The sequence below is a fragment of the Pan troglodytes genome, chromosome 11 (genome assembly GCF_028858775.2).
Source record: "Pan troglodytes isolate AG18354 chromosome 11, NHGRI_mPanTro3-v2.0_pri, whole genome shotgun sequence".
Classification (NCBI taxonomy): Eukaryota; Metazoa; Chordata; class Mammalia; order Primates; family Hominidae; genus Pan; species Pan troglodytes.
The window spans coordinates 81204581-81231846 of NC_072409.2; the positions used below are offsets into that span (position 1 = coordinate 81204581).

The window sequence follows — 27266 nt, forward strand, 5'->3', positions numbered from 1 at the left end:
AACCAGGTGGATTCAGACTACAAGTTCCAGCTAGCCTTCTGTGAACTGTGTTTCCATGTCAGTTCAGTTGTTAAAAATCTCTGCAGTGCTACTCCGATTTTTCTTGCATGTGCACCACCAAGTGCTCAGTATGGGATTTGGGCAGTGGCCTATTCCACAGTTTAGATTTCAGAGATTGCACGTGCTGTTTATAGTCAGATCAATGCATGTACACTTTGGAGGTGAGCCCATGAGTATATAAACAACTTGGAGGAGTTGCTTTCCCAAGCTCCTCCCTCTCTGCAATCTCCCCAATATTTATATTTTCCTGGGACTTCTCTTTTTCTGTCCTGGAGTGAGAAAACCAGGGCTTTATTTATCCCACTCTATGGACCACTTCCCATGATTCCATTGGGACCAAGCAGCAGGAGGGCGGAGAGAAAAAAAATAACAGGGGTTCACCCCGCCCTCTAGGGACCTCAGCTCCTCTGATTATAGTAGAAAGTTCCAGTTGCTGCCTCTTCCAAAATCATTGCTTGGGGGCTGGGACACTTAAAAAAAAAAAAGAAACAGAGAAGAAGCAAGAGAATAAAAGAAACACAGGTGATTTTCACACTTTACCTGAGTGTTAGAAGACCGCTTTCCCTCTCTTTAACCGGAATTAGAGGGCTTCTGCTCCAGTTCTCTCTGTTCTAACACTCACTTCTAGACTGCAGGCTGGTTTCAGTTCCGGTCAGAGGAGATTAAAGGGAAAAAAAGCATAACATCACCACTGGTTCAGTGGTCTATTGAACTTGGGTCTTCTTCTCCACTACACCTGCTACTGTTTATTTTTCAGAGGCTTGTATGTTTTCTGTCCAGGTTTTTCAGCTTCATTCAGTGGAAGGGGCTGGGTGAGATGTGCTTAATTCATTTTACCCAAAACTAAAACCTCTTTGAAAAGGCTTTTGAATAGTCCATTTTGTTTCTGCTCTACAAAGGCACAAGGAGTTTTTAGTTACTTTTTGACACAGTGTGAAAGAAAGAAATTGTATCCATGGGGTTGACAATGGTTCTTGAGGTAAGGAAGTTCCAAAGGATAGGATAACCTTGGAAGAGTGTAGGGGTTGCTTGGGCAAGCTTCCCCTTCCTGCTTGGAAAGTCTTCTTCCAGAGTTAAATCTTGAAATTTTTGAGTTTTGTTCTATGATAGAGACAATATGGTAGTATACCCATGATCTCATAAGAATTATATAATAATAAAAACTTTATGGTTTTTCAAATTATAATATTTTTATGATTTTTAGAATTATGATAAAAAATATTTTATGATTTTATAAGGACATTATACTCTTCCTGATTAAATAAAATTCAGATCCTTTAGTATTCATACTTGAATAAGAAGCAAGGAATGCCTGGAATTTGTGGTCCACTCACTATTTTCATGCCAAGTATTCACCTTCCCTGACTACAATTTCCACCTCCTGGGGAAACTGATGCCCCTTTAACATTCTGATGCTCATATGGACACAGGGCTCTTGCTAGATTTTCCAAAGCACAGCTGGACAAAGTTAGAATATCTGGATAAGACATTAGCAAGTATTCTGAAATAACAAATGGGAAATAAACACAGAAAGTAAAATGAATGTAAAACGTGTGGCTTGCAAGTCATAGATTCTTTTTTTTTTTTCCTGAGATGGAGTTTCGCTTTTGTTGCCCAGGCTGGAGTGCAATGGTGCAATCTTGGCTCACCACAACCTTCGCCTCCCGGGTTCAAGCGATTCTCCTGCCTCAGCCTTCCTGAGTAGCTGGGATTACAGGTATGCACCACCACGCCCTGCTAATTTTGTATTTTTAGTAGAGACAGGATGTCTCCATGTTGGTCAGGCTGGTCTCGAACTCCCGACCTCAGGTGATCTGCCCGCCTCAGCCTCCCAAAGTGCTGGGATTACAGGCGTGAGCCACTGCACCTGGCCCAGAGATTCTTTTAAAGATCTTGCAGGGTCTTTCCCATCCCTGGGCAACCTTGCCCCAGTTCTCCCTAGTACTCAGTCTGCCTCCATGTAGTGGTAATCATCTGAACATAACCACACTTTCATCAATTAGAGCCAAGTAGTTTACCTTCTTGGTTCTGTTTGAGGTTTCTATTTTGAGGACCACTGTACTTCCAAGATGTTTCACACAGGGAAGCACTTCATCTTGCTGCTGAGATACTACTCCCTATCAATAGGGATGTACCTTCAATGATATGTCACATCATTATTTAACTGAAAATAATCTCCTCATCATCTTAATCTCTGCTAGATCATTCCAATATTCCCTCAGCACACAAACATGCTGTAAAATGCCTTCTTAAATAAAGAACACAAAAGTGCTTCCTTTATTCTACAGTCCCTCTTAGTGTGTGGCTCTATCTATCTTTAGAAAGAGCAAAACTCTTAACTATGCTACCTGTCTCCATTGTCTCTCTTCCCATTCTCTCTTGAACTCAAAGATATTGATTCCTACTATTCCACCTAGAATGCTCTTGGGTGGCCCACCAAATGGCATTCAGGTTGTAAGATGCAACATTCAATTCAGTCTACATCTTACATGCTCTGAGCAGCATTAACATAGTTTGATCACTCACTCTTTCCCTAAAAACATTTTAACAAGGCTTCTGAGGCACCATATTATCCTGATTTTCTTTCTCTATCAACTGCTCCTTCTCATCTTTCAGATCTCTGAATGTTGGAGTGCCCAGGACTCTGGCCACAGTCCTCTTTTCTTTTTTTTTTTTTTTTAAATCTATATTCACACCCTACATGATCTGATCTATTCCCATGACTTTCAATACTGTTATATTCTGATAACTTGAATTTTTACCTTCAGACCCAGCCTCTGCTTTGTATTCAATAGTAATATATGCAACTACTTAATCAATATTTCCATTTGGATGTCAGCTAGATATCTCAAATTTAATATCTCTAAAACTGAATGCTTCTGCTCCTCTGCAGTGTCCCCCATCTCAGTAAATGGCATCTCCTTTCACCCAGTTACTCAGGCCAAAATCCCTGGTGCCATCGTTGACCCTCTTTTCTCTTATACACCAGTTCTATTCCATCAGTGAATTCTGTCAGCTTGTCACTTCTTGCCGACTATCTTGCAAACACCTTAGTCCAAGCCTTCTGCAATTGCTTTCATGAATCTATGCACTGATTGTCCTGCTTTCACTTCTACTCCTATAGTCAGTTCTCAAAGAGCATTTAGGGTGGTTCTTTTAAAACATAAATATGATCATGTTACATCCTGGCTCAACCGTCTAGTGGTTTTACATCGTACTTAGAATGAAATTCAAAGTCAACCCCAAGTTTAAACTTGGCCTACAAGCCCCTACATTATCTAGCCCTAAGGAACTCCAAAATCATCTCCTACAGCTTTCTCCTTTCTTAATGACATTATCAGTCCAGTCACACTGGCCTGCTTGCTATTCCTGCCCCTCTTGGGGCCTTTGCAATTGCTATAGCCTCTGCTCTTCTTTCGCCCAAGGTACTGGCATTGCTCTCTCCCTCACTCCACTTAGGTCTCTGCTGAAATATCACCTCCTCAGACGGACCTTCTCTGACCACTCCTTAAACAGCAATCTCTTCATTCTTCACTTACTCTATTTTATATTTTTATCAGAGTCTGACATATTATATAGTACTATGTTTATTTGTTTATTTTCTGTCTCCATTTACTAAAATATAAGATCTAGGAAGGCAAGGATTTTGTTTTGTTCATTGCCATGTCTCCAACACCCAGAGCAGCCTCTGGTAGAAAGTAAATATGTTGGATGTCATGATGGCTACATTTAATCAGCTCTTACTATGTGTCTTACATTGCTAAGTACTTATATGCTTTGTTTTGTGAAAGTTGTCAGAATCAAAATGGAGTCATTTTTGTTTAAAAAAAAAACACATTCTAACAAATAGAGCCAGAGAAGGCTATGAAGAGAAAGCTTTCTTGCATAAATGCGTGATGACAAAAACAATCACAAAAGATTCTGCAGAAACTGCAGCCTTGCACAAAGGCCATCCCAACCTTACACGAGAAATGCTTCTGTGAGGACATCTGCCTAATAACTGCCTGTTCAACCTCAGACTGGCATCACTCTTGTTATTGATCTTTGCAGCTAAGGATAATTATCCCAAAACAATTATGTAATCCTCCTGATTTTTCATTTAAAAACTCTTGTCTTGGCTGGGTGCAATGGCTCACACCGGTAATTCCAGTGCTTTGGGAGGTGAAGGTGGAGGATCGCCTGAGGCTAGGAGCTCGAGATCAGCCTGGGCAATATAGTGAGACCCTGACTCTACAAAAAAAAATTAAAATTAGCCAGGCATGGTGGCGCATGCCTGTAGTCCCAGCTATTCAGGAGGCTGAGATTGGAGGATCACTTGAGCCCAGGAGTTTGAGGCTGCAGTGAGTTATGATGGTACCACTGCATTCCAGCCTGGGCAGTAGAGTGAGACCCTGTCTGTCACAAAACCAAACAAAAACAAACAACAAAATCCTTGTCTTTCATTACCTCCCAGAATATGCTCATAGTTGACTATGGCACACATATGCCTATTGCAGTGTCCTATTCCTAAATAGATATTTTCTTTTAGAGAGTTTCTCTCTGTTATTTAGTTTGACAGTTCCATTTAATTTTGTTTACTTCACACATAAGAAACCCAGCATGCAATAACAGAGTCATCACTTTCCTACAGTCTCTCCACACAGAAGTTCCATGCCATAGGAACTCATACCATCCTATGAGTTCCTCCAGTGTGAAGACCAAACTCCTGACACTGGCCCACTCCAACTTCAAGATTCTCTGCCTTAAACATCAAAGCCCAGCCAAGATGGGCTTCTGTAGCTCCTCCCTCTATTGCTTATGTTAAAGGGACGGGGCATTAGCCCCAGTGTTTACATGATGGTGTTATGGGGAAATGCAGAGTCCTCGGTCCTTTGGAAGAAAGAATCAGCCAAGAGAGAATTTAGCCAAAAAGAAGAACTTATTGAAGGAAAATAGAGAGCAGAGAGTATATTTGGAGAGTCAGTACACTCTTAAAGATGAGGCAAAGGGGGCTGCTGACAGAGAATGAGCCAGCAGCAGCAGCCCCGAGAGTTCTGCATTAGGTTTTCACGGTATCAGAGTTTGAAGTTGCCACCTCTGTCTTAAGTCTCTACCTTTTTTCTCTGTCTAGTTTTTCCACTTCTGCCTTAAGTCCCTGCCTTTATCCCCACCTAGCTCCCATCCAGGCCTGTGGGAGCCTCCCTTACTGTTAGTTGGTCTGCATGCGTGGGCCCGGTGTTGGATATGAATTTCACCTGCATCGCTCATTACTGCCACCTCAGAAATGTTGTAGAGTGGTCACATCTATACTTAATGCACCTGTGTATATCTTAGGACATCTTCCCCCTTGCTCTCTTCCCCTCCTTATCAGCATGTAGCTAGCTACATTCTGACAGGTTAACTGCAGAATGAGCGATTACTGGGCATCTTAAGGGAGCATTTCAGGGTGTTCCTTTCTGCATAGCTATTTCCCCTCCTCTCTGCTCATACCTAGTATGCATGTTTGGGGTGGTCTCTGGCGTGTGAGATTTTCTAGACCTCCCTTTCCTCAGGGGCTCACCCTCCTGCTCATGTCTGGCTATCTGCCTACTCTAACAATGGGAGCACACTGCTAAACTATACTAACTGAAGCTAGTAGTAGGGGAAGCTTGTGTGGGTGCTTGGATGTTGGCTTCTTTTGCTATCAGTAAATACAATGGCCATGTGTATTTGGTATCTTGGCCAGCCTTTTTAAGAACAAATCCTAGTATCCTTGAAAAGAAGACAATTCATAAAGCTGGTATTTCACCAGCATTACTGTAGCTCAGAGGGAGGTTTTCCCTTCCTGTGTAGGAGAGTACAGGGAGTTCTATTTTGAAAGGTCTCTGTACTTCTCCAGGCCCTCGTGCCCAATTTTGTTTGAGAGTCGTGGATTTTGCAAATGTTAAAAACAGTTACTGCTGGCTGGGTGCAGTGACTCACACCTATAATCCCAGCACCTTGGGAGGCTGAGACGGAAGGATCACTTGAGCTTAGGAGTTTAAGACCAGACTGGGCAACATAGCAAGACCTTGTCTCTACTAAAAATAAAAATAAAAAATTAGCCAGGCTCAGTGGTGCACACCTGTAGTCCCAGCTACTCAGGAGGCTGCGGCAGGAGGATTGCTTGAGCCTGGGAAACCAAGGCTGCAGTGAGCCATGATCACACCACTGCACTCCAGCCTGGGCAACAGAGGGAGACCCTGTCTCAAAAAAACAAAACAAAACAAAACAGTTGCTTCTGAGTGATGGGATTTGGGGTGATTTTCTTGTTACATTATTCAAGTCTATATTCTATTATTAATTTTTGTAATAAGTATATATAATTTTACAGAAAACAATAAAGAAATTATCTAAACTAAGGGAGGAAATGGTAAACAGGTGGAATATTACCAAGGGGGAAAATTGTTATTGGATTGCTTGGCACAGAGGTCATTTTTGAACCTTATGAGAGCCATCGCTTCTGGAAGAGTGGGTTGAGGAGTAAATGGAAGGAAAGAGTAAGGCACATGACTAAGGCAAATGCTTCTCAACCCCTATTGCATCCCTGAGAATCACACATTAAATCATATTTCTGGGCCCCATCTTGCAGATGTTCAATTCAGTTGGTCTGGGGTGGAGCAGATCACTGGCTTTTCTACAGCCTCAATCAATGTCTGAAGAAATAGCTGCCCTTACCTTCATAACATAAAGACTTACACTTTTCTTTCTCTTAGGATGGAATGAGATGGAAACCTTAGTCCTTTCAAGTTAACCCTGAAAAAGTTAATTTTATGTTCTATAGGCTGAGGGTTTGGCTTCTTGCCCTCGTTTCCAGCTTCCACCAATATCTTCCCAGGCTGGCTTCTTGCCTAGATACATCTCAAATTGGGATGCAGTTTCCCAATCTAGTTCTCACCCTTCTGACACTGAACAGGTTTATGAATCTTTTTTTTTTAACTTTAAAAATTAAAAAATGTTTAAAGATGCCAACAAGGTCAACTAGGCCAGCTCCTCTCCATGTCCCTGATCTTGTTCGAAAAATTTATTAGTTTCTTTGTCCTGCTCAAACATGAGTTCCCTGATGGCTAAATTCCATAAGATAAGAATAACTATCATACCATTATTAGAAATCTTCATAAATACCGGGTGTAAATGTCCCTGATTTTTGTGAAAATGCATTTGGGTCCCCTTTGCTTCCTTCCAGCCCCTTTCCTGACGTATCTCTTGATTTTGCTCTGGAGGTGAGCGCTGGCCACAAAGTCCTGCACTCTCTTTATTTAACACACTAGGCCCACAGGATTCTGGGTGCCTCCTTCAGTGAAGAGGCTTCAGCACTCTGGCCTTCTGTTGGAAATCCTGTAAGGGTAAGGAACAAGAGATGGTAAACCGTTTCAGGAGATAAAACACCAAATGGTGTGTCTGATCTCAGGTTCCCTCTGTTTTACCAAAAAACGAGTCAACTGGGTTATCCCCTGATCCAAGAGACCTGAAGCATGAGTCTCAGCAGCTCTTAGGTACACTGAGAAACCTGCACAAACCAGTGGCTCCTCCCAGACACTGAGAAATTAAACCTCAGGCTTGCATCAAACCCTCAACATTTTAGGAAAATGACCGACAAGTTTTCTCCTCTATTTATATGTGGAAATGTTCATTTCACTTGCAAAAGAGAAGACCAAAATGTCATTTTTATGATTATGATGTTATAACAGAAATGTAGGAGTGTGAAATTTATAATGTTATAGACCAATTTAGTATGAAATGCAAATATCACAGCAGAGTGGGCTGGCTACTCAAATCTCAGCTGAAATGCTCTGAAAGAGTCCCCATGGCTAGCTAGTTCAGCTGACTAAAGGGCCCCAGTGTCCTGGAGAAGAAAATAGAGAGGGGATATAGTTGGGGGAATGAAGGCAGTTTAAACTTTGTGAAGCTTCCTTAGCTCTTCTCAGGAGACTGTTCATGGATTTGAATATTTATAGTAGAGAATTCTTCCTCTGTAGTATGTGTACTTGATAATTAATTTAATAAATATAATTTTGGATAATACAGACCTCTCCTTATGGTGACTGTGATAGCTTGAAGACATTTAATAACCTGCAAATCTTACTGCTTCAATCCTCTGCTCAAAGTCCTCCAAAGGACCCCAGTGCCAATCATTCATCACCCATTGGTTTGATCATCTTATTCCTTGACTTTCTAGCAATTATGTATTGGATAACAGGCCCTGTGCTAGAGGTTGGAGATATGGCAGTAAAGAAAATAGGCATGGGAATCCCAGAATTCTTAGAGCTCATATCTTGTGTGAGGACACAAATTAAGCTAGTAATTTTAACCTTGTAACACTATGCAGATCTGTATTTTTCCTTGATATCTCATACACAATTATGTTTCCAATATCTAATTATGTTCCCCTGCAGCCATTCCACCAATGTAGTCCCAGGAAATGGGAATGATGAATGTCTCTTTAGAAAGAAACATGATAAAAGGGAAACCCTCTCCAGAAAGGAAGACAAAGTAAAAGGAAGCACATTTTATTAAAGGCTAAAGTATAAAGGTGGAAGGATGCAATAAAAATCTTCAGGTAGGGAGGATGGTGACCTGACACCCTAAGAACTTGGTGGCAGACTATAAGCCTAGAAGCTCCATACTTGATACGGGGGTGTGTATTACTTCCTGTACCTATTGAAACAAATTACCACAAACTTAGTGGCTTGGAAAAACACAAATTTATTCCCTTACAGCCTTGCATTCTTAGGTTATTCTTCAGTTACACAGAGACTTCAGAGGAGAACATCTATTCCAAGTTGTATAAAAATTAATACTTTGGTAGTCTAAAATGTGTTTTAAAAAATTGGTAGATGCTATGGTTTGAATGGTTCCCCTCCAAAATTCATGTGTTGCAACTTAATCCCCGTTATGGTGGTATTAAGAGTTTCGGACCCTTTGGGACGTGATTAAGTCATGAAGGCTCTCCCTCATGAATGGATTAATGCCCTTACAGAAGAGCCTTCAGAGAGAGTTTGTCTGTTTTTATTCATCTGCCTTCCCCTATGTGAGGACACAGCATTTGTCCCTTCTGGAGCACACAGCAAGATGCCATCTTGGATACAGAAAGAACAGCAAACAACAAACACCACCAAACAGACACCAAACCTGCCAGCACCTTGATTTTAGATCTCCCAGCCTTCAGAACTGTAAGAAATACATCTCTGTTATTTATAAATTACCCAGTCTGTGGCATCTTGTTACAGGAACACAAGCAGACTAAGATAGTGGAGGACACATTTAAGTTTGTGTGCTGCTGTGTATTCACATTTTTAAAAGCTAAAACACATTTCAAAATTAAATTAAAACCAAACACTTGTGAAACACCTGAAATATTTTAGCTAAATTTTACAGAAAACCACATTAGAAAAAACTGGTTGACTCAATATAAATGATTCTTAGTGTAATTCAATTTCTAGTATTCTGGTATGTCTACAAAATTGGTCTTAATCCTTTCACTATCTTCAAACTAAGAAAATATGTGTCTTACAAGGAGGATATTTGCACTTAATAATCACTGAAAAGTTGGACAGCATTCATTTGGTCTCATCATATTTGTCTTCTTTGCCACCTGTTAAAGATCTGGAGCACAAAAGCAGGACAGTGGAAGTTGTCAGATAAGTTTATGTTAAGAAATAGCTGTGTATAATACTGTCCTGGTCATGGAAAATTAAAGGTCAGAAAACAGACACTTTCAGACTATGCATGTGAACTATGTGTTAACAGTGCTGTCTCCCTGCACCTACCATACCATCTTATGGTACTGTTTGAGGCTGAACATAATTCAAATTGGAATAGGATAAGGATTTCCTTCACTCCTTACAAGATAAAAAGGTCATAGTACATTTTAAAATATTTTCCCCAGATATATTATGCAAATTCTGAAATGGTAGAATAAGCAATCATTGCCTACTCCCTGAAGCATGAACTCCTAGTTGAGAACATCACAAACAAGTTGAATGCGTACCTGCCCACGCATGTCTTATGCACTTTCACTTGTGCACATACAAAACCATATAACTCCTTGTACAAGAAAACTTAATTACTAGGCAAGACGCCTCCACCAGCTCTAGCAGCAAGCCTATTTATGGAAACTCTTCCTTAGAGAATATCTTATATCAAAATGATATTGCCAGCCAGCCATGCAGGGAGATTACCTACAGAAGCTACTCTGGCACTGACTCGAGCACAGAGGAAATAGCTGTCAAACCCACTAGCTGCTGGCTTCTTGGAGGCAGTGTTTAAAAACTATCTCAAAGTCTATGCTAAAAAATATAGAGCAGAAATTTCAGCAAGTAGATGGAGAGATTTACTGGTCTAAGAAAAGTTTTAATGATACCTAAAAATTACAAATGGGCTAGAACAGGAAAGGCAACATTATACATCAATTAAAAAGTTAAACTGGAGTTCAGGTTGTATTCCAGAAACTGCTATTCACTTTATTTGATATTCTTTATAAGGGAAGCTTGAGGTTATTAAGTTACTGCCCTCCCAATGCAGTATTACATTTTCTGTAATCTGTAGGAAATAATATCAGGAAACTGATCAAATTCCAAGTCCCTAAATATTACCAGAACAACTTATTGATAAGAAAAAGATTATTTTATTTCTTACAGTGATAAGGGAGACATAATATGGTAGTTTCTTGGAGGAGAATGAACAAGATTTGATTTATTCAGATTTTGAAGTCTAGTTTAAGGCAGGTCTGTCAGAGCAGGGGTGAGTGCAATAGAGAGGGCTTAATTAGGATAGGGTAAGGGCTATGATAGAATATTAGGATTGGTGAAAAAAGAAAAGAGGTCGTTTTGAAGCCAGGAGCACAAAGTCTTGGGATGTGAAGACAATTGAAATTAAAGTCATGTTAACGTAGATAGTAAGCTGTGTAGGAGTAAATGGTTTCAGTTCTCAATATTAAGAGTCCGGAGAAGAGAGGATGGATTTTAATAAGTTATCGGGCCCTTTCATGAAATCCATGTGGATAAGATGGAGCAGTGTAACTTGCTTCCTTTCACGCTTATGACTAAACCTGGTGGTCCTGGTTGAAGCATCAGCCAAGTATATCACTGTCAGGATTTAAGTTCTAAGGACCGAACTGGGATGGGGCAGCAAGGAGCAGGAAGATCCAAAGTGAGTTTAAACAGAATTCTTAAGCAAAGCTGAGAGTCAAGCTGAAAAATGAGGATCAATTGGGAATTCTGGAGGCAGGAGCAATGCTACAAATAAGAAAAGAGATAGGTCAGAAACAGGTCAGAAACAAAACGCAACCTAGATGAACACAGTTTGCAGCTAAATCAGGAAGGGCTTAGATGGATGTTTTCTGGGATTGGAGTTCAAGTATTTGAGGCTTTTCTGATGCCTGGTGCTTGGATAAGTCAGACTAGCTTAAAGGTATAGGTTTGGAGCAGGGATCCATCCCTCATCCTACCCCATCCCCAAACCCTACCACTGCTATGTAGGCCTCTCCCAATCAAACAGTAGGTTGGGTGTGGAGCTTTCTCAAGTTTGTTTTGCATAAGACTTGGCATGTTTGGGAAGCTCTTCCAAACATGGAAGAAGAGCTACTTCCCATGAATTCATAAATGCCTCTCTAAGTCAGACCCTTACCTCTGCCTCAGGGATTGGAGTAGTCTATATCGCTGTTGGAAGTCTAGTACTTCCACTTCATGCTCTTGCTCTCTACCTCTAGTGACAGGATGAGTCACTGGACTGGAAGGCAGATTGGATCTGTATTTTTAGCCATATGGCATTCAAATATCTCTGTGACCTTGAATCAGTCCAAGAAATAATCCTCAACTTTTCATAAGCGAGGTATGGGATTTGGTGGGGTGAGGGAGGCAAACTGCTAGAGAATAGAGGAGCTGTGGATGGAGTGAACTAATGAATTGTTGAGAGATGTGTGTCTACCAGAAAACAAACCACGAGTGGTTATTATTATAGGAAATTGCTGAGAAATCCTCCCCTGTCCCTCCTCTACCCTACTTACCCCAAAATCACTGAGTCTTGCTCTCATTTTTCAGGCCTCTGACATGTGACCATCCACTGATTTGCTAACTGCCTCTGTGATCTCCACTAATAATTAGCCACTGAGCACTTCAGTGAGTTTTGTAACCCAGCTCTCGTGCAAGTTGGAGGACTTCATTTACTCCCTCAGTTTCATCATTCCTCCTTCTTCAGGAAAGAATCTCACATTCCAGAGCTAGCTCATGTACCCTGCTTCCTGTCCCATTATGAGGTGGAGATTTGGACATTTTGCCTAGAACCCATGATTTCAGGAGGTTCTTCTCTCCCATGTGGGGACAATGAATGTAATTTCAGCCCTTCTATTCTTACTGTGCCTGGGAAATGTCACATTAATAATAGAAATAATACAGAGTTTTGCAGATAACTGCTGTACTTACCAACCTATTGATTGCAAGAGTGGAATTCACTGGCACATGCATTGTTGCTGCTTTCTCCCCCTACAGAAAATGATGGGGTTGAACTAACACATTTCCCAACTACTTCCTACAATGCTTTTTTTTTTTTCCCTAACAGCCTTACTGAGATATAATCCACATACCATAACTTCAGCCATTTAAAGTGTACAATTCAAGGGGTTTTGCTATATTATTCATTATTTTAAGTTGTGGTGATGATAGATAACATAAAATGTGCCATTTTAACCATTTTTAAATGTATACTTTGGTAATGTTAGTTACATTCACAATGTTGTACAACCGTCACATTATCTATTTCCAAGACTTTTTCACCAACCCAAACAAAAACTCTGTTTCCTTTAAGCAATAATTCCCCACTCTCCTTGCCTCCAAACCATTAGTTTATCTATTCTACTTTCTGTCTCTATGAATTTGCCTATTACAGGTACCTCATTCAAATGAAATCATATAATATTTGTCCTTTTTGTTTGACTTATTTCACTTAGTGTAATGTTTTCAAGGTTCAGAACTTCATTTTTTATGATCGGATATTTTATTATATCTATATACCACATGTTGTTTACTTATTCATCTGTTAATGGACCTTGGGGTGTTTCTATCTTCTAGTTATTGTTGAATTATGCTGTTATAAACATTTATGCACAAATATCTGTTTGAATTCCTGTTTTCGGTTAGTTTGGGTATTTACCTAGGAGTGGAATATAGTAATTCAATGTTTAACTTTCAGAAAAATTGCCAAACTGCTTTACACAGCAGCAGCAGCACTATTTTACATTCCCACTGGCAATGCGCAAAGGTTCTAGTTTCTCCACATCCTCATTAATAATTGTTATTTTCTGTTGTTGTTTTATTATAGATATTCTAGTATATGTGATAGTGGTATCTCATTGTGAAAGGGGTACCTTATTGTGGTTTTGATTTGCATCTCCCTTAATGACTAATGATGATGTTGAGCATCTTTTCATGTGCTTGCTGGCCATTTGTATATCTTCTTTGGAAAAATGTCTCTCCAAATCCTTTGCCCATTTTAAAAGTTGGGGTTTATTTTGCCATTGTAGTTGAGTCGTAGGATTTATTTATATGTTCTGAATGCTGGGCTTTTGTCAAATGATTTTCACTCCCTTGATGCTGTCCTTTGATGCACAAAATGTTATTTTTATGACATCAAATTTACCTATTTTTCTTCGTTTATTGTGCTTTTGGTGTAATATTTAAGAAACTATTGCCAGCTAGGCGCAGTGGCTCACGCTTAGAATCCCAACACTTTGGGAGGCTGAAGCAGGCAGATTGCTTGAGCCCAGGAGTTCAAAACCAGCCTGGGCAACATGGTGAAACCCCTTCTCTACAAAATACAAAAATTAACTGGGTGTGGTGGTGTGCTCCTGTACTCGGGAGGCTGAGGCGGGAAGATCACTTGAGCCCAGGAGGTGGAGGCTGCAGTGAGCCATGATCACACCACTGCACTCCAGCCTGGGCAACAGAGTAAGACTCTGTATCAGAAAAAAAAGAAAAGAAAAGAAAAAAAAGAAAGAAGAGAAAAGAAAAGAAAACATTGCCAAATCTAAGGCTATGAAGATTTCTCCCCATATTTTCTTCTAAGAGTTTTATAGTTTTAGCTTTTAAATTTAGGTTTTTGATCCATTTTGAGTTACTTTTTGTACAGCGTGTAAGGTAAGGGTCCAACTTCATTCTTTTGCCTATGGAGATCCAGTTTTCCCAGAACTATTTGTTGAAAGACTGTCCTTGAGTGGTCTTGGGGCCCTCATCAAAAATCAACTGACCAGCTGGGCACAGTGGCTCACGCCTGTAATCTCAGCACTTTGGGAGGCTGAGGCAGGTGGATCACCTGAGGTCAGGAGTTCGAGACCAGCCTGACCAACATGGTGAAACCCCATCTCTACTAAAAATACAAAAATTAGCGGGGCGTGTTGGCAGGCGCCTGTACTCCCAGCTACTCAGGAGGCTGAGGCAGGAGAATCACTTTACTTAGGAGGTAAAAGTTGCAGTGAGCCAAGATCGTGCCATTGCACTCCAGCCTGGGCGACAAGAGTGAAACTCCATCTCAAAACAAAACAAAACAATTGACCATATATGTGAGAGTTTAATTGTGGGCTCTCAATTCTCTCCCATTTGTCTATATGTCTACTATGCCAGTAAAACAATATTTTGATTTCTGTAGAATTGTAGTATTGAAATTGTGAAGTGTGATTCCTCCAACTTTGTTCTTCTTTTTCAAGATTGTTTTGGCCATTAGGGGGTCTCTTAAAATTTCATCTAAATTTTAGGATTAGCCTGTCAATTTCTCCAACAAATTCAACTGAAATTTTGATAAGGATTGTGTTGAATATGTAGATTAATATAGGGAGCATTGCCGTCTTAACAATATTAAGTCTTCTGATCCTCAACGTAGAAACACATAGGAAAGCTAAAGAAAACATAGATTTTCTTTGCAGGAAGCTTCTTAATTACTAATTTAATCATTTCAAAGAACCAAGTTTTGAGTTTGTTGATTTTTCTCTATTCTTTTATTTTCTCTTTCATTTCTTGCTGCTCTAATCTTTATTATTTTCTTCCTTCTGCTTGCCTTGAATTTAGTTTGCTCTTCTTTTTCCAGTTTCACAGGGTGGAAAATTATGGATTTGAGATCTTTTTTCTCTTTTAATATAGATGTTTATCACTATAACTCCCTTTCAGCACTGCTTTTGCTGCTTTCCATACGTTTTGGTAGTTATCTTTACCTCAAAGTATTTTGTAATTTCCCTTATGATTTTACTTTAACTCACTGTTTATTTAGCAGTATGTTGTTTAATCTACATGTTTGTGAATTTTCCAAATTTCCTTCTGATATTGATTTCTAATGTCATTCCATTGTAATCAGAGAATATATTTTGTGTGATTTTGATCATTTTAATTTATTGAGTCTTTTTTTATGACCTAGCAAATGGTCTTTCCTGGAGACTGTTCCATGTGCACTGGGAAAGAATGTGTATTCTGCTGCTGTTGGGTGGGGTATTCTATAGATGTCTCTTAGGTCTAGTTGATTTATAATGTTGTTTATGTCTTCTGTATCCTTGTTAATTATATCTCTAGCTTTTCTATCCATTATTCAAAGTAGGTGATGTCTTTAACAGTTATTGTTGAAATGTCTATTTCTCCCTTCAGTTCTGTTAAGTTTTTCTTCATGTATTTTGGGACTCTGTATAAATACGCATACATTTGTATGTGTTACATCTTCCTGAGGGATTGACCCTTTTATCATTATAAAAATGTCCATTATACCTAATGGCATTTTTGTCTTAAAGTCTATTTTGTCTGAGACCAGTATAACCCACTCTAGCTCTCCTATGGTTGCTAGTTGCATGGTACACCTTATGCTATCCTTTTATTTCAACCTATTTGTATCTTTGTCTATAATACATCTCCCTTAGACATCATGAGGCAGGATCTCATTTTTGTAACCCAATCTGACAATTCCTGTCTTTTGATTGAATTATTTAATCCATTTACTTTTATGTTATTATTGATATGGTTAGATTTACATCTGCCATTTCGCTTTTTGTTTTGTACGTGTCTCATGTCTTTCTTATTCTTCTGTTCCTCCTTACTGTGGCTGATGAGAAACATTTCACACTCACCTTATCCACCAAGAAGAACCAAAATAGTGAGTAGATAATCACACTTTGAATAGATCATCCAAGAGAGAACACTGGAACCCAATAGAAAAGTGACAGGTAATACCTAAAGCAAGGAAGAAAAACAAAGCATGGCAGCCCGCTTGGCCAGAATTAGCTAGAAACCAATGTGGGGAAAGGGTAAGTGACAGACCCTCAGCAATCCACATTACCACCACAGACTTCTGCAATCCTAGCCACTGGAGAGTCCCATGACCCTTGTGGGCCCTAAAACTAAAGTAGGAAGCTGACAGGAGATTGTGAAATGACACTGCTCCAGGGAGGGAGCTAATATTGGGTCCCTGAGACCTAAACAGCTACAGAAAATTGCCTCACCCTCAAAAGACAGTACACTGTCCTGGAGCTCAGCAGTGCTGGGGCTGAGGCACAAGAGAAGTATGGGCTTCTGTCCCCAGGAATTAGGCACCAGCTACCATGGGCTACCACATCCCAGGCTGAGGGCTGAGATACTTCCATTGGGACTGAGGCATGAGCAAAGCACTACTTTGCTACTGCAGCAAGGGCTGAGGCACAAGTACCACCAGAATTGAAATGTGAGAGGCACGCACATTTTCCACCCACTGGCCTAGGCTGCCACCACTGAGGGCAGCACCACCCTCCCTAGTAGTAGGGCATCAGTACGGCCATTGCCCAACTTCACTGCCCTCACCCTAGCCACAATCTGGGGGCTAAGGGATCTCCCAGCCCAATCCACCACCATTGGCATCTGAACATTCCTCCCAGGCTACCTGTGGGCCTAGAGACTGGCCTGCCCAGACCATCACATTCACTACCAATGCCAGCACACACCAACCAGGGCCCAGAGAGTCATGCCACCACTGCCATCACCCTCACCATGCTGGCTTCCCAGGGTCCTGAGAACCTCCCCACCCACCCAGCCTACTGCTGCCACTACTGACATCTGAGTGACACAGAGGCCCAAGAATCAGCCCACCTGGACCCCCTAAAACCAGTACAAGCATATACCACCCTGGGGCCCAAGAACAGACACACTCAGCTACTGCTGCCACCAATGGGGCCCAAAGACTGCCTTACCTGGCATCCCCATCCCCAGAAAATCTTCACTGCCTCCTCTAATAACTGCATCCTAAGCCACTGAGGAAATTACAGATACCACTGATGCTGTTTACAGCCAAATAAATCATGCAAAGACTATGCTACTGCATGCACCCAGAATCAAGCCATAGTGTGTCATCAAACCAACACCTTAGATACATCTTCAGGAAAAAGTCCTCCCCTATGAAAGTAAATTCAAATAATTGGAAGAGGGACCAATTGTGTTGTCCCAATTGTGCAGACATCGATGTAAGGACACAGGAAACATGAAAAAACAAGGAAATATTACACCTCCAAAGGAATTCAATAATTCACCAACAACAGATCATGATTAAAAAGAAATTCACAAGATCTCAGAAAAATAATTCAAATTATTGATTTAGATGAAGCTCAGTGAGATACAAGAGAATTCTGAAAACCAATACAGAGAAATCAGAAAACAATTCAGGATATGAATGAGAAATTTGCTAAAGAGATAGATAAATATAAACGAGAACCAACAAAAATTCTGGAACTCAATAATTTATTAAATGAAATGCAAAATACATTCAAACACCTTAACAATAGACTAGGCCAAACAAAGAAAGAATCTCTAAACTTGAAGATAAGTGTTTTGAAATAATCCAGTCAGATAAATAAAAGGATATAATAGAATGAGCAAAGCCTTCATGACATATGGGACACCACAAAGCAGCCAAATTTATAAATTATTGGGGTTCCAGAGCAAGGTTCTGGGTGGAAACAGTGGCATGTAATCTTGGATTACTTCTCCAGTTGTGGAATTTCCATCCTAAAAGTAAGTTTTAAGAGTACAGTTAAAATATACAATTCTATGATTTTTAGTATGTTCAGAATTTTGCAACCATCACCAAAATTATTTTAGAATATTTTCATCCCTCTAAGAGAAACTCTGGTGATTCCTGTTGGCAATCACTCCTAAAATTTCCTTCAACCAGCCTCTGGCAGCCACTAATCTATTTTCTATCTCCACAGATTTGCCTATTCTGGACATTTTATATAAGTGGAATCATACAGTATGTGGTCTTCTCTGACTGGCTCCTTTTACTTTGCATCTTTTCAAGGTTCATCCATGTGGCAACATATATAACTACTTCATTCCTTTTTATTGCCAAATAATATTTCCATATATGGATATACAACAATGAATGGATATTCAGTGCTGGGCATTTAGGTTGGTTTCATTTGGAGGCTATTATAAATAATGCTGTCATGAGTATTTGTGTACAAATTTTTGTGTGGACATATGTTTTCATTTCTTTTGGGCAAATATCTAGGAATGGAATTGCTGAGTCCTGTGGTACCTATGTTTAACCCTTTGGGAAACAAGGATTAATTTTTTTAAATGGATTTTATTTTTAGAACGTTTTTAGATTTACTGAAAAAATGAGAAGATAGTACAGTTTCCATGTACCTCACACCCAATTGCATATATATTTTTATTGTAGTAAAATATACAAAACATAAAATTTGCCATTTTAATCATTGTTGAGTGTACAGTTCACTGGCATTAAGTGCATTCCCACTTGCTGTACAACCATCACCACCATCCATATCCAGAAATTTTCATTATCCCAACTGGAACTCTGTACACATTAAACAATCACTCTCCATTACTCCCTTTTTCCAGTCCCTGCTAACAAGTATGCTTTCTGTCTCTATGAATTTGACTATTCTAGGTACCTTACATAAGTGGAATCACATAATATCTGTCCTTTTGTATCCTTATATCACTTAGTATAAAATCTTCAAAGTTCATCCATGTTGTAGCATGTATTAGAATTTCATCCCTCTTTAAGGTTGAATAATATTCTATTATATATATTGTTTATCTCTTCATCTGCTGAAGAGTATTTGGATTGTTTCCACCTTTTGGTTATTGTAAACAATACTGTTACAAATGGGTGTACGAATATCTCTTCAAGTTCCCATTTTCAATTATTCTTGGTATATTCCCAAAAGTAGAATTGCTGGATCATATGGTAATCCTTTAATTTTTTGAGGAACTACCATACTGTTTTCCCCAACAACTGTAACATTTTACTTTTCCAGATGCAATGCACCAGGGTTCCAATTTCTGCACATCCTCACCAACAATTATTATTATTATTAATATTAGCCATCCTAGTGGGTGTGAAGTACAAATCACTGTTGTTTGGATTTGCATAATTTCCCTATTAATTCCTGATATCAAACATCTTTCACTGTGGTTTGGCTTTTTTTGTGTGTGTGTGAGATGGAGTCTCACTCTTGTCGCCTAGGCTGGAGTGCAGTGGCACGATCTCCGCTCACTGCAACCTCTGCTTCCCAGGTTCAAGCGATTCTCCTGTCTCAGCCTCCCGAATAGTTGGAATTACAGGTGCCCGCCACTGCTCCCAGTAATTTTTTTGTATTTTTAGTGGAGAGAGGGTTTCACCATGTTGGCCAGGCTGGTCTCCAACTCCTGACCTCAGGTGATCCACCCACCTCGGCCTTCCAAAGTACTGGGATTACAGGCGTAAACCACCACACCCGGCCGGTTTGGCTTATTTCTATATCTTCTTTAAAGAAATGCCTTCTCAAGTCTTTTTCCCATGTTCACATTGGATTGTTTGTTTTTTTTGTTGTTGTTGCTGTGTTGTAGGAGTTCTTCATATATTCTGGATAGCAATCCCTCATCAGATATATGATTTGCAAGTATTTTATCCCATTCTGTGGGTTGACTTTTCACTCTGTTGATAGTGTCTTTCGATGCACAAAAGTTTTTGATTTTGATGAAGTTTAAGTTACATCTTTATCTTTTGGTATCATCTGTGCTTTTGGTGTCATAGCCAAGAAATCATTGCCAAATCCAATGCCATAAAATTTTTCCCTGATGTTTTCTGCCAAGAGTCTTATTTAGCTCTACATTTAGGTCTCTGACTCATTTTGAGTTAATTTCTGTGTATAGTATAAGGTAAAGGTCCAGCTGCATTTTTGCATGTAGTCACCTGTTGATGACATCTTACATTAGTATAGTACATTTGCTACCATCAATATACTAATATTGATACATCATTATTCGTTAAGTCCACATTTTACTCAGATTTCCTTAGTTTTTACCCAATGCTATTTTCCATCCCTGGATCCCATCCAGGACCCCACATTACATTTAGTTGTCATAAATCCTCAGGTTCCTCTTGCCTGTGACAGTTTATCAGATGTTCCTTGTTTTTTATGACCTTGACAGTTTTGAGAAATATTGGTCAAATATTTTGTAGGAGGCTCCTCTACTGGAATTTGTTTGATGTTTTTCTCATAATTAGACTGGGGTTATGGGTTCTGGGGAGAAAGACTACAAATCTAAAATGCCATTTTCATCATATCATGTCAAGGGTACACACTCTTCTCTCCCGTTTACTTATTTATTCTCCCCGTTTATTTGTTTATTCAATCATTTATTTATATCAGTGTAGACTTGTGATATTTGTTTTATCCTTTGGATTGTAATCCAACATTGCTGTGTTTATTTTGTTTCTCAAATTATTCCAGGCTTAGTCATTGGGAACTCTTGCAGTTGACTTCTGAATTCCTTTGACATCTCCACCAATTTTTTTTTTTTTTTAGCACTTGTTTCTTTCTGGCACTAGAAGATGCTTCAAGCTCATCTTGCATGTTTTCTGACCCAGTCCTAAAATCAGCCATTTCTCTAAGAAGCCCTGCTTCATTTTATTGGAGGATGGTATTAAAAACCAAACTCTGGGCCGGGCACGGTGGCTCACGCCTGTAATCCCAGCACTTTGGGAGGCCAAGATGGGCGGATCACCTGAGGTTGGGAGTTCGAGACCAGCCTGACCAACATGGAGAAACCCCGTCTCTACTAAAAATACAAAACTAGCTGGGCGTGGTGTCGCATGCCTGTAGTCCCAGCTATTTGGGAGGCTGAGGCAGGAGAATCACTTGAACCCACGAGGCGGAGGTTGCGGTGAGCCGAGATCGCGCCGTTGCACTCCAGCCTGGGCAACAAGAGCAAAATTCCATCTCAAAAAAAAAAAAACAACAACAGAATTCTGAGAGCTAGATATGCTCATTGCTACTGGTGCTCCTGGTCTTTTAGATCCTCTCAGCTGACAGAGCAAGGAAATAGGTATATATACTAACCGGTATATATACACATATTTGTAAATATTTCTACATATTTCTATTTGTAACCATATGTATCTATATTAAGCTAAACATGAGGTTATACTGGTATTGCCAACTGTAATCCACTAGTACATGGATCATGCTAGCCTCCTCCCCTGCTCATCTGCAAATTCCCACTCCAGTCGTAAGAAACCTGGCTCCAAACTCCATCATCCACTTACTAAATTTAGTTCAGTGAGGATTCCTTTTTAATGTGTAATTTTAAATAGAATTTTGAGATTAAATATGTATTCATGTATAGAAAGAATATTTTCCATTTTTATTTTCCTACTTATTTACCTACTTTGTCATTTTTAAATCATTTTTATTCATTCTTCTTTAATCATTTTTTATATATCTTGTATGAATACACATAGCTAACTATTACTCCATAAAAGATTTTTGTCCGACCTTCCTCTCTGCAAGTCCTTAGCCTTTTAGGTTCAAACCAGTCACGTAGGTTGTCTCCAGTTTTCTTCTCATAAATCATTTGATGAACATACTAGGTAATCAATTTTTATACACACAATTATTTCCTTAGGAAAAATTTCAAAAAGTGAAATTATTAAGTCTAAATATTGGCATATTTTAAAGCCTTTGATATCGCTAAGGAAATTTCCCTCCAGAAGAGTTTTTACAATTCACATTCCCATCAGCAAGGCTCTTATGCATTGTTGACTGATCCTAGGAATCAGTCTCTTGGGGAGTTTAATTTAATTCATTATAACTTGTTCTTATGGCATAAAGATACTGAAATCTGAGCTGAAACCTCAGCTGAAACCTGAGCTGAAACCTTTGTAAGGCTGATTTAATGTTCAGAATTAAGAATCAGCTTTCAAATTAGCTTTCTTAATATTTAGCACCTGGTGTTATTTAACGGCTATTATCTTGATGAATTTCCATAATAAAACACAGCTTTTAATCTTAAATCCTAGCACGTCTCAGCCAATCTCAAAATGAGGATGGGGACAGGGACATTTTATTGATCTGTTTGACTGAAGCCTCCGCAACCTTACCTTGGAGAAATGCACCACAAAATGTTTTCTTTAAAACAAATCATTCTGGGTTCGAGCCCTGGTTCAGACCTAAATTCCTAACACCGCAGCTGTTAGCTTTCTCTCTAGTATGTACAATCAAAATCTTTCTCCTGATTATTTATAATGATGGAATAGTTCTGTACCTTGATAGCAGTGGTGGTTACACACATCTACACATGTGATAAAATGGCATAAAGTAATCATATACATTATATAAATGTAAATTTCCTGGTTCTGATTATTTTACTATAGTTATATAAAATGTAACCATTGGGGAAAACCCAAGCAAAAGGCATATATGTCCTCTCTGTACTATCTTTGTAATTTTCCATGAGTCTATAATTATAGTCATGTACCACATAATAACTTTTTGGTTAATGATGGACTGCATACACAATGGTGGTCTCGTAAGATTAAACTGTATTTTTTCTGTACCTTTTCTATGTTCAGGCATACAAATACTTACCATTTTGTTACAAGTGCCTACAGTATTCAGTACAGTAACATGCTGTATAGATTTATAGCCTAGCAGCAATAGACTACACAATATATAGCCTCAGCATGTAGTAGGCTATACCATCTAGGTTTGTGTAAATACAGTCTATGATGCTGGCACAACAATGAAATTGTCCAGTGACTCATTTGTCAGAATGTATCCTTGTCACTAAGTGACACATGACTGTATTTCACAATAGATATTTATTTATTTATTTATTTATTTATTTATTTACTTTGAGACAAAGTTTTGCTCTTGTCACCCACACTGGAGTGCAATGGCTCAATCTCGGCTCACTGCAACCTCTGCCTCCTGGTTTCAAGTGATTCTCCTGCCTCAGCCTCCCGAGTAGCTGGGATTACAGGCGTGCGCCACAATGCTTGGCTAATTTTGTATTTTTAGTAGAGACGGGGTTTCACCATGTTGGTCAGGCCGGTCTCTAACTCCTGACCTCAAGTAATACACCCACCTCAGCCTCCCAAAGTGCTGGGATTATAGGTATGAGCCACCATGCCCGGCCACAATAAATTTTAAAAATCTTTCTCCAAGAATTACCTTAAGAGACTTTACTTTTTTTTGCATAGATAATACACTCACACGGTTTCAAAAGTGTTGCCCTCTTCCATTTCTCCACCTAACCCATACCACCATCCCATTTCTATTGCTTCCCCTAACTTCTTTTCTTCTATATCTTTCTGGTGTTTTTTTGTATAAATATAGGCAAATATGAACATATTCTTATTTTTCCCACCTTTCGCACACAAAGGGTATGTGTTAATTTGGGTCCTCTGAAATGCTGTTGTCAAGACAGACTTAAATGTGAGAATAATTATCAGAATTGGGATTATTGGGTCAAAAGGAAAATATATTTGAAATTAATAATAAATACTTCTAAAATTTTTCTCCACAGGAATTGTACTATTTTGCACTCTCACCAACGAAGTGTGAGATTGCAGTAGCTCCTCATCTTGCCAAAAGAGTGTGCCATGAAACTTTTGAATTTTGTCAATCTGCTGTGAGAAAAAAGGTGTGATTTTAATTTGCATCTATCTTATAAGTTTGACCATCTTTTCATGTCTTTAGGGGTCATTAGTATTTCTTTTTCTGTGGACTGTTTATGTCATTTGCCAATTTTTCTGTTGGATCATTGGGTACTCTTTACATATAAGGCAAATCAGTGTTTTGTCTAATAAGGTTTGCAACTTTTTCAGGTTGTAGTTTGTCTTTTGGCTTTGCTTATAGTGTGTTATACTACGCAAAACACACTATATTTATTCTATGTAGTAGAATAAATTAATCCTTTATTTTATGGTTTCATTGTCTTAACTAGAAAGTCTTTCCTCTCAATAAGGTTCTAAAAGAGTCATTCCATGTATTCTTCTACTATTTTCACGTAAGCACTATTTATATATGATTTTTTCAAATTAAATCCTCTATTAATTTGAAGTTAACCCAAGTATATGATACAACCTATGAATTTGCCTATCTTTTTCAAGAAGGCTAGCCAGTTGTCCTAAAACCATTTATTCAAAAGATACATGTTTATTCTACTGATTTGAGATGCTACCTCTCTCGTATACTAATACATACATGCTCTATTCCTGGATATTTTGTTCTGCTCTGTTTGTCTGTCAGTTTATGCATAAGTACCATACTGTTTTAATTATTAAGACTATATAGTCTCTTATTAACTGACAGCACTAATCTCAGTGCTATCATAGTTCTTTCTTTTAAGAGTTTTCCTGGATATTTTTGCTTACCTTCAACCATAAATTTAGAATCAGCTTGTCTAATTGGGCCCCCTAACCAGAGAAATCTATTGGAATTTTTGTTGGGATCACATTAGTTTATAAATTACCTTGGGAAGAATTGTTGAGTCTTTCTATCCCTTAGAATATGGTATATCTATTTGTTCAAGATTGCATTTATGGCCAGGCATGGTGGCTCATGCCTGTAATCCCAGCACTTTGGGAGGCCGAGGCAGGCGGATCACCTGAGGTCAGGAGTTCAAGACCAGCCTGGCCAACATGGTGAAACCCTATTTTGCATTTTGTAAAAATACAAAAATTAGCCAGGCGTGGTGTTGGGTGCCTGTAATCCCAGCTACTAGGGAGGCTGAGGCAGGAAAATCACTTGAACCCGGGAGGCAAAGTTGCAATGAGCCAAGACTGCGCCACTGCACTCCAGCCTCGGTGACAGAGCAAGATTCTGTCTCCAAAAAAAGGATTGCATTTATATATTTGAAAACGATTTACCTTTTTTCTCAAAAAGGTTTTACATATTTTGTTTCTGGGTATTTATTCCTTGTGTTGCTATTGTAAAGGGGATCTTCTCCTCCAATATATCTTCTAATTGTCATTTGTATACACAAAAGTTTTTTATTTCTGCATATTAATTTTTACATTCTGCTACCTGACTGAATTCTCTCTCTCTCTCCCTCTCTCTCTCTCTCCCCCCACCTACTAGTAGTAGTAAATTTTAGTTGATTACCTTGGGTTTTTCAGGAATACAGTCATACCACGTTCCAATAGTGACAGTTTTACTTTCATTTTACCATTTTTTAATGCTTTCAATTTCTTCCTGTTTTCCAGTTGTGTTGCTCACTCCACTCTCTACCAAACAAAGGCAATGAAGAGCAAGATAAGCAGGTAGCAGGGCCAGAAGAAGTCTTTAGTGAGAGTGTTCCTTAGGTTTGTGTTTTGTCATAGCTTTTCTTCTATTATAGCCACCAACGTACGCCAGGCACAGTGCTAAACTTAATTTACAACATCCCATTTAATCCTACAAGCATTCTGTGAAGTTGATATTACTATTGGCTCCATTTTACAGATTTTTTAAAAAGTCTGAAATGCAGAAAGGGAAAAAAATTGCCCAAGGTCACAAAAAAAGTGGTAAAAGTAAGATTCAAATCTAGGTCTAATTCCAAAGAAACCACTCAACTACCATGCTAGTTGCATACAACCCAGAATAGCATAAGGTGCCCTTTGCTGTAACTTCCCAGAAAAGAAGGACTCTGGTCTTGCTGAGGCCCATATTTGAGCCGTAGTCTGTGGTTTTGGCCGGATCCAGATTCAAGCTTCTTAAACAGCTTGCATGGGATAGCCCTAAAATATCCCTGAATGTGTTTCCCATTGCCCATAACCTCTGAAAGAGAATAAGCTCTGGGAGTGCAGAGTCTAATTTTGTCTTTGAACTTGTCATTTGTAGCCATGTCCAGTGAAATAATGTAGTATGTGCATGAGCAGAGGAGATAGATGCAATATGTCTGTCACCATTCAAATATAGCATTTGCAATGCCCCATGAACACAGAATTCTGGTGGACCAATGTCTGAGTTCAGCAAGACTCAAAGTGAGTATAAGGTAAGCATATTATGGAAGCCACTGACTTCCATAGTGTCGGTAGATGTGCACGCATCCAGAATATGAATTCTGTAATGTTAGTGATACCGCATGAAAGTGAAGTGCTCTGATATTTACATTTAAAACTGACAATGGGGGCAGCCAAGATGGCCGAATAGGAACAGCTCCGGTCTACGGCTCCCAGCGTGAGCGAAGCAGAAGATGGGTGATTTCTGCATTTCCATCTGAGGTACCGGGTTCATCTCACTAGGGAGTGCCAGACAGTGGGCGCAGGACAGTGGGTGCAGCGCACCATGCGCGAGCCGAAGCAGGGCGAGGCATTGCCTCACTCGGGAAGTGCAAGGGGTCAGGGAATTCCCTTTCCTAGTCAAAGAAAGGGGTGACAGACGGCACCTGGAAATTCGGGTCACTCCCACCCTAATACTGCGCCTTTCCGACGGGCTTAAAAAATGGCACACCAGAAGACTATATCCCGCACCTGGCTTGGAGGGTCCTACGCCCACGGAGTCTCGCTGATTGCTAGCACAGCAGTCTGAGATCAAACTGCAAGGCAGCAGCGAGGCTGGGGGAGGGGCGCCCGCCATTGCCCAGGCGTGCTTAGGTAAACAAAGCAGCCTGGAAGCTCCAACTGGGTGGAGCCCACCACAGCTCAAGGAGGCCTGCATGCCTCTGTAGGCTCCACCTCTGGGGGAAGGGCACGGACAAACAAAAAGTTAGCAGTAACCTCTGCAGACTTAAATATCCTTGTCTGACAGCTTTGAGGAGAGCAGTGGTTCTCCCAGCATGCAGCTGGAGATCTGAGAACGGGCAGACTGCCTCCTCAAGTGGGTCCCTGACCCCTGACCCCCGAGCAGCCTAACTGGGAGACACCCCCCAGTAGGGGCAGACTGACACCTCACATGGCCGGGTACTCCTCTGAGACAAAACTTCCAGAGGAACGATCAG

The 27266-nt window shown here is 39.7% G+C and overlaps 1 protein-coding gene and 1 long non-coding RNA gene across 3 annotated transcripts in view; both read right to left on the minus strand.

Moving 5' to 3' along the window:
- PHF24 (PHD finger protein 24) overlaps positions 1-27266 on the minus strand; it is a 309837-nt gene that overhangs the window by 196947 nt on the left and 85624 nt on the right. The window lies entirely within an intron of this gene.
- Positions 10667-25572, minus strand: LOC134807748 (uncharacterized). Its single transcript, XR_010148964.1, has 3 exons — positions 25451-25572; positions 12480-12539; positions 10667-11294 (listed from the first exon to the last, which is right to left on the minus strand). It is a non-coding gene; the product is annotated as an uncharacterized LOC134807748 (long non-coding RNA).